General features: G+C 41.0%; 1 protein-coding gene across 5 annotated transcripts in view; it reads right to left on the reverse strand.

Annotated features, from left to right (window-relative positions):
* The window catches only part of LRIT1 (leucine rich repeat, Ig-like and transmembrane domains 1), a 117,096-nt gene that overhangs the window by 39,044 nt on the left and 65,514 nt on the right, over positions 1 to 12,538 (reverse strand). For 2 of the 5 annotated variants that reach the window (XM_085064112.1, XM_085064111.1), the window contains exon 4: positions 10,026 to 10,105. The exons of 2 other annotated variants lie outside the window; for them this stretch is intronic. The gene's annotated coding sequence lies outside the window, so the exon portion shown is untranslated. Of the gene's footprint in view, positions 1 to 10,025; positions 10,106 to 10,292; positions 10,338 to 12,538 lie in introns of those variants that run through there. One more of the 5 variants, XM_085064114.1, reaches the window with a different exon arrangement.

The following is a 12,538-nucleotide window of genomic DNA, read 5'->3' on the forward strand; positions in this document are numbered from 1 at the left end:
TCTCAGTAGCACAAGAGCAATGGGACATACAGTAAAATTAATTTGAGATGTGCATTTTCTGAAGCTCATTGCTTGAGGAGTGTTTGTCGTGTCTGCCTACTGAAACACATTATGGCTTACATAAAAAGACTGTAATAAATAAATAACACCTGAAGGCATTTGGTTAGGGACTGAGTCCCTTTGGCTTGAAGGAAACATACATCAGGAACTCATCTCAGTCTTTGGCTCTTAGTCCATTTGCAGATTGATTTTTGACTTACTACAAACTTTCTAATGTGGGAGTAGAAAGCAGCAGAGCTGTTTCTTTATTCTGTTGGACAGCTACAAATCTAAATGTGACTCTGCTTAGGTTTGTGTATTTTTTTCATATTGATTACTGAAAACTAGTGATGGGTAAAGCTGAATATTATGACTTAGTGAGCATAACATTGGTAAATGGTATTCAAGCCTTGAGACAAACGGGGCCTCTGTCCTGAGCAGCAACCAAAGCAGTCCTCTACAGCCCCCCTGAAGAAATACAAGGTAACAAAGTACTGAAACCTTTCAGACCTAGGGATGGTGCAAAACTTACAGATGGACTGTGAAGAACACAGGACACGTTCATATAGCCCAGTGTCATGTCATAAGCTTGGGACAAAGCAGAGCCAGTACAGTGCATTACAGTGACACGAGAACAGCCTGTCCTACCCAAGAGACAGACCTCACTTCATTCAGATGGTTTCCTGTGCACTGTGTTGCACCCACCTGGTTTCACGCTGCACCTCCAAACCTAAAGATGTACATAAAACCTAAGTAGTTTCTCCTGTCATTTACCTCCACCCTAAATATCTTCAACAAATGCTTCTTATCCAGTCAGGCCCAAATCTGTCCCAGCTTGAGGGCTCCTTCATTCAACTTACAAAAGCTCCTGACAGAGCAAAGAGAGGCAAACAAAGCATTTGAACAAAATATTCAAATTCTAGTTCATAGCCTTGGCTGCTGACTCATCCTGCCAAAGAGTGGAGGAATTGAGGTTGTCATGGCTCATTTATTGGATCATGGATACTCTCAATCGCTCCGCAAAAAAAATTGAAACAAAAAAAAGACATGGAAATAAACATGAGAGTTTCCAGGGAGTGGTCACCAAGATCTAGCAGTATCTGAGAACTGGTCACTCTTCTAGCTATGACTAGTTGTCACCACTGGTTTATCCACATTAAGAAGTGGCTGATGACCACTGACAAGGGCCTAAACAAGAATGCTGTGCTTCAGGAAAACGTCTGAAAGCAAATTGCAGTGCATCAAGAAGTCCAATACATGTCCAGCTACTTACACACTTTATCCTCAGCACAGCCAGCCTTTATCACAACGTGCTGGCCCAGTGCTCTATGGAACTGCTGGTAGTCAGGGTCTTGCCAATGGATATCTTTTACCATCCTGATAACACCTGTCACAACAAGGTTCCATATCTTGAGTAGTTTAGGCTGAAGCATACAGAGTCCCGTCATGTTTTTGCACTCTGGAGAATCCCAGATGGCTAGAAACAGGATTTACATTACCCAAACCAAAGTACAGGCCAGGGGTTATACAAGGGCTGCAAGACACACCCCTACAGGTAATATCCCACCTAGTATCTAAAGCAAGCCACATAAGAACTAAAAAAAGGAGACTCAACTTAAGCCAGTACAGCCAACATGAACGTCAGTGATTAATATCTGTCCTACCACTAAAGATGAGAGTGACTACGACAACAATGTGCCCACTGTTAAAAATAATTAGATGACACCTCTGGTTACATCAGATTAGCCACTTTGTTGGGGAGGTTTTGAACACAAATAAAATAGAAGAGGAAGGTGTACCTCTCCTTAGAGTTCAATTATGTGATTCAGCATCCAACCACTCATAACACCCAGTGATCTGCAGTATTTTATCCAGTATCACTTAATCACCCTACTATCCCTTTTACATGCAAACTAATTCTGCTCATTTGTGTCAGAGTGAGCATTTTAATACATGGATGAAAAACAGACTTTCAAAGAAAAACAGAAGCCAATTTTTCTTCCTTATCTCTGGACACAAGAAAGCGTAATTTCTTCAGGTTTTATTTCAGCAGAGAGAAATGCCTCACACCTTAAATAGCATTTCTTGCAGATCTATTTTCAAGGTTATTAAATGCCCACAACTCCAAATGAAGTTACTATGTCCTCAATAATGCTGCAAATCCAGAGCTTGCTGACTCAGCTTTCCCACACTGCCCTCACTTACAAACACCCGACAGTTCAATAAAAGGGAGTCAGGTTTTTCTGCAGTGCCCATTCTTCATGTACTTCACACACTTTCTGATGTGTTTTTCCTAGCACCCCAGTACAGCTGATGGGGCCATTACACAACAATTCAGCAGCAGGGTCAGAGGAGGAATCTGCACTGTTCCCAGTCTATCATCATGCCAATTTGAATTGCATTGCTGCAAAACAGTGCAGTGAGCTGGGTTTGTCACCACAGAGAAAAGAAGGACTGCCAAATTCTTAAACACAGACCCAAGTGCTGATGATTGGTTTGGTTCAACATAGTGGGATTCAAAGACCAAATGAATAATGCAAGATCCTTATAATATGATGATGTCAAGTATTAGTCACAAGTACTTATCCTGCCTGTTATGTCTCACTTAAATTTCTGTTCGTGTTTCACCTGTGACGATGACAAAGTAGAGGCTCACACCTCAGCCTATGACAGTGAGAGTTTGGAGTTAAACTGAAAAAAACTTGTTACCATCTGCCTCTACATATTCACACTTGAGATTGTTCATCAGAGGATTAGAGTCAATGGTCTGTGTGAGCTACCCTGGTCAGGCTAACACATTAAATACTCAGAAGGCATTTTGTTATGCAAACAGGCATTCCACTTTCTGCGGACTAACATGGAGGATGGACACAGTGCATTAAGACTATGTAAAATAATAAGAATTTTCAAATGGTGAACACAGATGCCTACACACCTATCTTAGGTGTTGTTAGGAAGTTTACTAATATAAAGTAATCTTTTGTGTATATCACTGAAAGACAAAAGGATCTAAACAATGGCACCAGAAAGCACAAAAATACATCTCAATGAGATGCAAATCTGAATTATTATTAATAAAATTGAAACTGTACATGCAAGATTTAAGAATTATTTTTTTAACACTTTGAGACCCTTGGATTTCCACACACTGTAATTTCTTCCAGTGTTAGCTGTGTATGAAATTTTCCAAAGCAGGTTTTGTTCACAACAGAACATCAGATCATAGAACTGTCAGAAGAGGAGAGCTGGTGCTATGGAAAGGGGCTGTGTTGGGCTACAAGTTTTCCTTGTTTCAGAAGAAGCAGGAGACAAGCACAGGGCTCACTGGTTAGGAATAACACCACTGAACAGGGGTAGAGGGGTGAGGTAAAGGGAGCTGCAGAGAGCTGCTGCCTCCCTTGAGACTCTAACCCACAGAAATGGTCAATACAATTAAGATTTTGCCCCAAACTGTCAATTTAATGTGGAGAAGTTTTTCAGATGCAAATTCAATTACCTGTTTTAAAGGAATCTAATTTTAATTAACCCAGGTCTCAAATAAATGTAAACTAATTAAACACTGTTTAGAAATATGTTTCAGAGGACAATACCTAGTTCAGTAGGTCTCTAATGGTAGAAAACGTGCATTCTTTCCTAACAATTTGTTCTTGGGAATTGGAAAAATAATTGTGTAGCTATAAAGCAAAGTCTAATACCTTTTCACAGTGCTATCAAAAGCCAAGTTTTATAAATAATTATTTGTAATAGGTAGCACAAGAATGTGACTCCAGGAAGACAAACATTTGTGGTCTACAAACATATCTTATTTTTAAAGAAAGGACTGAAATGGCTATGGCAATAGTTCACTTACATATAGGTCAGGTTGGATGGGACCCTGCTAGTTAAAGGTGTCGTTGCCCATTGCAGAGGTGTTGGAACTAGATGATCTTACAGGTCCCTTTCAAACCATTATATAAAAACCAGCAAAGAATATTATGTAAGTGGAAGCAGAGAGCAAACTTGCAATGCTACAGCAAGAGTGCTAAATTTTCAGTGTGCTCTAGATCTTGACAGTGAAAACAAACTGTATTTTGACAGGTAACAGTTGGAGGCCCTAATTGCTGGAGAAGCCTCTTTTTAAATATTCTTGGTGAACAGTGAGAAACCAGATTTTTTTTCATGGTGTTCGTTGATTTGTGTCCACTGGCCCAAGATTTCTCCCACTGAACTACACCACAGCAACTGAGGTGCCACAGCAACATTCTTGATTTCTCTATCAATAAGCTGACCCATCATTCAAACACAAACTGTTTTGCAAGCAAATTATGTCACATTGGATGACAGACCATTGTGGTGAAATCAACTGCAGAAGCAAAAGCTTAAAAATGCTATTAACTACAGATGGGGCAGGGAAAATGCCATTAAACAGAAGGAAGGCAAACCCAATGCTTTGATGGGAATATTTATCAGCTCTTTCACTACTGAACCAGAGTCAGTTCAAACTTCGAAGCATAACTGCTGGTCAGCTTTAGTCTCAGCAACTCATTGAGTGGCAGCATGTCCTAGATACCACATGGAATGGTGCCTCTGATGAGTGGATTAAATGCTGCATTTCCCAGAGGACTTTGAAACCTTTCCTTTAGTAGGAAGGTTTCAACTTCCTTGAAATAGATAACTAACAAAAATCTTAATGGAGACACAACAGTGAGTTGATTTACTGAATTAGCCCTTTATCTGCAAAGAAACTACATATTGAGATACTTGGCATGGGCATGTGATACACCAGCTCATGAAGGATGGTCCCCAGGCCTGAGTTTGGTACACAAGCTCTCCCCAAATGTGGAATCCACACAGAGCTTAAGGAAAAGCACCTAAAACAGACTATAAGTCTGAAAAGAGGGGGGATTTTTGTTTCATATCCTTTGTTAGCACATTGAGTCACTTCACTGCAGCCTGTTTTCAGCAAAGATTCAAAACCTGGGACAAGGCAACTCAGAAACATTGAATCATTTAAGCCAGGAAAGGCCTTCCTAGAATCACATTCTTGTACTACCAATTAGAAATAATTATTTTTAATTAATGGTTGGACCAGGTTTTGCCAACTGAATGAGAACAAGTAATTTGGAATTGATTTGACTTGACTAGATGTGAAAAAATTCAGGTTATGATATTTTTCCCAGGACAAAATGCAAAGGCTCATGTGTTGCTAATGAAATCTTGAATTTAGGGAGTATTCTCGTAAGGATAATTAAAATACAACTAATTACGCTCTTATGGAATTACCCCATGTTGTTCTATGAACTGAATAGCAGGTTACTGGTATACTTAAAATATAGTTCATAGGCAGATACCACTGAATGGGGATGTTTTTAAGCCAGAGGCTTTTTTTGGGTCAAAGTTTTGGTTTTGCTTCTCTATGCTATAGTCACATATTTAGGTGATATGAAACTGTGTGGAGTAGTAACAAAGAGATAGAGGAGTTATCATTAGAGGGTGACCTGAGCCATCAGGGTACAGAGTTGTAACCTGCAAAAACGTATTTTGGTAAGATCAAGTGTTTGAGATCCAAGAATGGCAGTTGCTTATATTTACAGGATAGAAGACTGCTTTGAAAAACAGAGCTCAGAAAAGGGTTTAGAGATCATTATAGATAATCGCCTCAATGTAAGCTGTCTGGGCAATGCTGGTGCAAAAAGGACTAATGAGATTCTTGAATATGGGTGGGGGAGAATAATATGAAGCAGAAATAATGAAGGATTTCAGCATCGTTTGGCAAAACTGCCAAGACTCTTACTAGGTTACTGAATCCTGTCCTAGTGTCTGCATTTTAAGAGGATTTGAAGACATTGGACAGAGTTCAAGTGAGTGTCACAAATGAATTCTCTGGCTTTAACAAAAGAAGCCCATGCCTTCTGACGTGATGGGTAAGAAGCTCAACATATTCAGCTCACTGAAGAGAAAGCATAGACAAACCATCACTCTGTGTAGGTAATTGCTCTTGGGGAAGACATATGTGAGGAGCTTTCCAATCTGACTGACAAGGATCCAACGAATAAAAGTTGAAGCCAGAAAAATTCAGCCTTGAAATAAGGGGAAATTTCTCAGCAACAAAGTAATGAAAGACAGAAACAGCTTATCAGGGGAACCAGTGAAAGCTCCATCACTTGCAATCTTTTAGACAAAGACAGATAGCTCTGAAGATACACTTTTGGCCTGGTTTCAGACTAGATGATTATGGTTGTCCTTCCTAGCTCAGTAAACTGTTCTCCTATGCACAGCTTTATTTCCTCAGCCCCTGGTGAAACAGGACTGCCTATACTGTAATCAACATGCTTGCAATGAATGCTACAGGGGTTATGACTGCCAAGCATGCAGGGTTAGCACTGTTGGGCCACATTGGCCCCATGGTCAAGGAGAAGGGGTAACCTTATGTCCTATTCTGACATAGACAATTAGGTAAGATTTTGATAGTTTGAGAGATCATAATCCATTTCTAAGGATGAAAACCAAGTGTTAAATCTTCTTCTTAGGCAACAGTGGAGAGTAATCAACCCTTGTGAAGCTCCAAATGCTTTCCTTTACATTAAAGCCAAAACTATTTTGAAATGTTCCACTGCTTTCTCCAAACTCATCCACAGAGCACCTGGAAAGTGAAGCACATCACAGACATGGTCAGATCTGATCCCAATGTGCTTGCTGAAGGGAGTCAGACTAGTCTAAAAATTTAGACCCAGGTGCTTATTCAGAGGCAGGATCCTCCAGGGAAACTGCACACTGGAGGGCATTGCAGACAGACAGATACACCTGCTGTGGGATAGACAGATGGGGAGAGCAGAGTATCAGCACTTCTAACACAATTACCTATAGATGGCCTTGAAATCAAATGTATATAGCAGCCATTATAAGTACAACACATGAAGCAGCAATGACCAGAAGCACCAGTGAAAGAAAGCAAGGTTCTTGACTCCAGTGAAAACCCACTCAGCAACTGAAATTAGAAACATTAATCCCGTGGCACTGCCCGTAATTAAAGGCTCCATCTACCACCAAACAGCTGCGTAACTGCTGCTGGCTGAACCTCAGTGCTTTGAAATAGGATTACGAGGAAATTAAAAGAGAAGCAAGCCTGCAAGACTCAGACAAGCAATACCTTAGTTTGTCTTTTATTACATGGACCAAATGATAAAACTGGTGTCCTTTTGCAGTTACTCTTTCTCAGAATTCATTACCAGCAAAAATGAGAGTATTACAAATAAAACTAAGGAATTCAGGACTAGAGGCATATCAGAATCCTATCACCCGATAGTCTATACTTACATTGACCATTTATTAACTTCTTCTTGCTATAACATTTCAGAGGCCTGTGCTTGGCACTTGTGCTGGTTTTGGCTAGGTGAAAATTAATTTTCTCCATAGCAGCTGGTATACAGCAATGTTTGGGATTCAGTGTTTATAATACAGGGATGTTTTCCTTATTGCTGAGCAGCACTTACACAGAGCCAAGGCCTTTTCAGTGAGGAGGCTGGGGGTGCACAAAGAGTTGGGAAAGGACACAACCAGGACAGCTGGCCCCAAATGACCTAAGGTATATTTCAGACCATATTACATCATGCTCAGTATATAAAGCTGGGAAAATAAGGAAGAGGGGGGCGTTCAGAGCAATGGTATTTTTCTTCCCAAGTAACTGTTACATGTGATGAAGCTCATCTTTATTGGGCATGGTTGAACACCTGCCTGCCCATGTGATGTGGTGAATGAATTCCTTGTTTTACTCTGCTCATGGACATGGCTTTTGTTTTACCTATTAAACTGCCTTTATCTCCACCCACGAGTTTTCTCACTTTTACTCTTCCAATTCCTCCCCACCCCACTGCGGGGGGAGTGAGTGAGCAGCTGTGTGGGGCTTAGTTGCTGGCTGGGGTTAAACCAGGACACCACTGAAATCTACTCCATTGATTTACCACCACAAAAGAACACAATGCCTCAGACAAAGATTTACAAATAATTATCCAAGGGATGGTGTTCTCTCCTTGGGTGTCTTTAAATGGTGCCTGTTGTTTTTCTGGCTGAAAACTATTTGTAGATATGGACAAATGACAGGACAGCAACAAGAAATAGTCATCCTGAGAAAGCTGCCATATGGTACACAAATCCCATTAAGAGGGTTTAATTGTTACTTAAAAGCCTACAGACAAGCAAGAATAAAAGGGATCCCAGTTCAGATTTTCTCTGGATGACGATTTTGCTTGTGTTTCAGTCACAGTCAGAATGCCAGATCCATCCCTCCTCCTGCTGGTAGCCATTAAATATGACTGGAAGAATGTGGAATAACCCCTAGTAAGCAGGTGCTGTGCATTATATCTCACCAGTCACCAGGCTCCTGCAGTGCCTGGGTGCTAGTAGTCAGTCCTTTCTCAGTTGCACTGATGATTCATCTCAGAGAAACTGGTTATCTATAACGCAGTGATGGGAATTCCGTGGTTTAATGTTTTTTGTGTCTCTTTTCAGAAGTAACCCACCGTCCTGCCAGAGCTACAAGACCATGGCTGCAAACAACATTACTTGTCACTAGTCTATTTCTTCTTTTTTTTCTTTTTTTACTCTTCAGGTGATGGAAAATAAATTAACTGGGAGGTCTTTTCAGGCAAGGTGGCTGTACTGGGACCAAGGGGCAGTACTGGAGCTTCAGAGCTGCAATCTGCACTGGTTCCTCACATCCCACGCTGGGCTTTCTTGTCACTGTCATGGAGGAAGGAATGCAGATGGGCTGGCTAACTACTGCCTCCAGCAATCAAAAATAATGGCACAGAGCTTCCTTGCCAAACTTCAGGCAGTGGAAAAAACTGACCTCTGAAAATGTATCCTGGCTGTTCCATCAAGGGAATGACTGAAGTGTCTACTTTGATTTTATTAAATTGGTGCATGGAAATAGTACATAATTTAGAATCATAGGCTTTGGTTAAAGCTATGATTGCAAGGTTTTAAGCAGGTCAGAGGCCCAATTAAAAAAATGAAGTCCACAAAATTTAATCCATCTTTACTTTTTTGCTGCAATGGGACTCTTGTTAACTCCCTAAAATTAGATTTTTAATCTCAGATTGGCACCTCATTTTCTGCCACTCAAGTATCACAAGCAGTGAGAAGATTATGGCCACTTATGTAGTATCTATTTTCCTATAATCCTTTTAACACCATAATTGCTAAATATAGCATCCAGTTTAAATTAGCTTTAACCTCAAGTTGACTCCAGCTAACCAGGCAGGAACAGTCAGTAAAAAAACAAACAAAAAAAAAAAAAACCACCAAAAAAACCCCACACCCCTAAAAAGCTAGAAAGAGCTAGAAACATTCTCACACTTTAAAAAAAGTATGTAGCAAGCTGTTCAATGTATATTAACAGATGACCGCAACAGTGGTGAATTGTCAACATCTTTTTGAAAACCTGGGACTTGTGAGCCAATAGTCTGCCACATGAGTAGGCTGGTCACAGTAGGCACCCTCATAAGCAGCCATCCCAAAAAGCATAACAAGAAACTGGGGCTGCTCCTGCAGCGCCTTTATCCTGGCTATATTTGCAAATCATTAACACTGAACATGAAATACTTCGGTGAATCAAACCCCACCAGTTTTTCCAGGACAACCCCTCATAGGCATCATGAGACCTTCAAAAGGAAAACTGATACACCCCCTAATTAGGGGAGGACCACCACTAGAGCATGGTAATTCAGTAGTGAAAAGAGCTAGAATAGGCTCAAAACCCAGACCAGGAATGACTTCAATAAAACAACTGCAGAGAACCCTGCCTTTTGCTTGGCAATTGCTTTAGGAAGAAGTAAGTCCTCCACACCAAAGCAGGGGTTTCAGGTCTCCCACTCTCAGAGAGGGATACCCCCTGGCAGGTCCCAGGAGTGGGTGCCAGCTCCTGCAGACCACAGCCAGCTTTACAGCTGCCAGGGCCAGATCATTCCTTGCATTTTACCTTGGACATTTATAGGTTACATACTTACCCATTAGTCTGTATGTTCTATTTCTGCCTCCACAACAGCTCTTATTCTGACCAGCTCTGTTTTTTCACCAGCCAGTTTGCCTGAGGAGCATAGCAGCAAATGAATCCCATTAACCAAATTGTCCTGAAATAAACAACCATCAGGTGCAACACCATTAAAGTTACACGTTCATCTCAAAATTTACTACTGCATTTAATAGAGCTGCAAGTTTCTCCACTTCCTACTTTTGCCCTTTTGAAATGCCACATGGAGACAAGAGAATCCCACCCTCAGCAAGCCTGATATTTCTTCATACTCCAGAGACAGAATGACTGCCAAACCCTACCTTGGCATAGAAAACGTCATAGAGATGCAAATTAAAATATATCTGATTGTGTCTGCCTGTCCATTTTGCTTCAGCTTGTTAGGAACAATTAAACAGATGCCTAATGCTGAGCAGTAAAATGAGTACCCAGGAACTCTTCCCACAGTTTTCCTCCTTCACTTGGAGGACTGCCACATACACAGATTGCAACATTCTCAAATGTTCATTACTGAGATACACTCATCTGTTAAATACAGATTAGAAGGAGAGGATAGACAGAGCTGGTCAAAGGAGAAATAATGAATCAGGAAATGTTCGTGTGTACTGTCACAGCCACTACCAAAACATGTGGTGAGCTTCTGTTTAAAAAGCTATGAAATCCTAGCCAAATAAACAAACACATTGATAAAATGGAATTGGGGTTCTACATCAAAAGCAGAATCAAACTGGCTGTAGGCAGGAACTCCAGAGCCCATGGTACCCTCATGATGCTCCCAGAATGTTTTTCCTTAAGAAGCATTGAATTTATTTTCTGGAAAAGTTGTGTAGTAGAAGAGTAAACAAAACATTTTTAACTACAACTGGCTACAAAACCAAGGAGCAATAAGATAGCAACCAGTACAGGACATACCTGGAGGAAATGTAAACTCCAGGTATTCATTTTGAGCCTCCTGAGGTTAGACTGAACACCTCATGGACCACAGCAGGAATATCACTGCCTGAGGGGCACTCAGTCTCACTGAGACATGAGGGGAGAAGCAGCATCATAGAAAGCGGGGCGGGGGGAGGAATACAAAGGTGAAAGACAAGGACAAAATGGTGGAATCACATATTTAGAGGAAAAATTTATTCAGTTTTGCTATATTACATTTGTAAACCTATCCGACTCTTGACTTCAGCAACCTCTTTCACTCAGGACCAAACCCCCTCCACTCAGTGATGGACAAACATCCCAAGTTGGTTACACAAGAAGTCACCTGGCTTCATAAACTTGGCCCTTTGGAATAAAATCTTTCTGATTACTTTCATTCTGCAGAATTCTTCAAACTTGCTCACTGGTACTTTTAAAGTGATTAACAAGTTAAGCAATTATCTAAGCTCTCATTTCCTCCTGAAATAAAGGTTAGTGAAATCTTCTTAGGCTCTGCAGTAGTACTATGGGACACAGTTACAGTATGAAATAACAAGTCACTCCAGATGGAGGAGGGTGTAAGGGTTTTCCTCTCCCCTTTATTTATTCTTAAAAACAAATAAAAACCAAGGCCTCACCATTACATAAGAAAGCCCAATCTTTGAAATTGGAATAAAGAGATTCATGTTATTATGCAAGAGGGGACATGGCCTGTAATAGTGAAGAGTCAGCATATCTTAGGCACATATCCCAGGTTAGGACCACAACACATGCACTCCATCTGTGACAGTGACAGCAATCACTTGCTGTAGCAGCTGAGTCAGAGGAGTGCTGGGTTGCAGAGGACAGATGTGGTGAAAGGATTTGGGACTAGTATCCACAAGGTACAGCAGAGGCAGATATTTATCTCGAGGACTGCAGGGCATCCGGTGCCCATGCTACTGTTTGAGACCATCATTGTTTACTTAGTTCAACTGTCCCAGCAGCACTGGCCAAGTATGCCATGACAAAAGCCCTTTTCTCCTACCATGGCGTCCACAGAAGGCAAAAGCATTGGCAGTTTGTATTGCCGTTAGTTTTCCAGGCTCTCTCTCACTCCAGAAGCACATGCATGTAGGGCTGGGAGCCAAAGACAGGGAGTTGTACCAATTTGGCTGTTCCCAGCTCAAGAGTACCTCCATTTGCTAGCAAGCACCATCCTCCCAGTCCTGGAGATGTGTTAAACCTCTTAGCGACCTCTCTAACCAGGTCTCTGTTATTACTTCCAAGTAATGATAAAATAATTTCTCCAATAAACTATTTTTAGTAAGAGTAAAGTGCTAGAGAGAAAGAACAATCCCTGCATCTCTTGCTGAGGGGATGTGGTGTCCTGCGTACACACCAGTCCATTTAATACAGTGAGCTGTCTCCATTTACTGAATTGATTTGGCATATGAATGTTTACACTGCTGAGTGTATTTAAACTAATGGCTGCTAAAGCGGCTTATGTGACTTTTTAATCTAGCTTTTCCATGGAGTCATTTGTGGAATGACTGTTTGAAAGGGAAACAGACAAGAAATTGGGGCAAAACTTATGCT

Source organism: Lichenostomus cassidix, chromosome 6, assembly GCF_008360975.1.
Source record: "Lichenostomus cassidix isolate B80296 chromosome 6, HeHo_3.0, whole genome shotgun sequence".
In the NCBI taxonomy this organism is placed as follows: Eukaryota; Metazoa; Chordata; class Aves; order Passeriformes; family Meliphagidae; genus Lichenostomus; species Lichenostomus cassidix.